We start from the raw sequence: 716 nt of genomic DNA, 5'->3' as shown, positions 1-716 counted from the left end.
CTGTGACCATCTGGCTGCCATTAGTTTGATTTGATGGAAATGGACAAATGTAACAATTAGTATAGCAAAAATTCCTAATAAAAAAAAAAAAAGGTAAAAAGAGGATGGTGATTGAGGATGGATGGCTTTTTAATTTTGTGCATGACTGAAAAAACATGGTAATTAAAATCCAGGGTGTATTTTTTGGTGGTTTGTTTGTTTTGGGTGGGTTTTTTTTGTTTTTTTTTTTTTTTTGTAGAATCATGCATCATTTGGGTTGGAAAAGACCTTTATGATCACAGAATCCAACCGCTAACCTAATATGGCCAAACTCACCAGTAAACTGTGTCCCTAAGAGCCACATCTACATGCCTTTTAAATACCTCCAGGGATGGTGAGTCCACCACTTCCCTGGGCAGCCTGTTCCAATGCTTAACAACCCTTTCAGTGAAGAAATTTTTCCTAATATCCAATCTAAACCTTCCCTGGTGCAACTTGAGGCTGTTTCTTCACATCCTATTGTTTTTCACCCGAGAGAAGAGACTGACTGCCTGACTGCCAGTTGAAGAGAGTGATAAAGTCTCCCCTGAGCCTCCTTTTCTGCAGGATGAACACTCCCAGCTCCTTCAGCTGCTCCTCATGAGACTTGTGTTGCAGACCCTTCACCAACTTACCTTTCAAGCTCAATAGGTCTAGAAGAACCTTCAAATAGGAACTAAACATACTACAGTTCCCCA

Source organism: Empidonax traillii, unplaced genomic scaffold (genome assembly GCF_003031625.1).
Source record: "Empidonax traillii isolate 1590-97213 ecotype Southwest subspecies unplaced genomic scaffold, ASM303162v1 scaffold128:size1411021, whole genome shotgun sequence".
NCBI classification, from domain to species: domain Eukaryota; kingdom Metazoa; phylum Chordata; class Aves; order Passeriformes; family Tyrannidae; genus Empidonax; species Empidonax traillii.
This window is presented reverse-complemented; position numbering follows the sequence as displayed.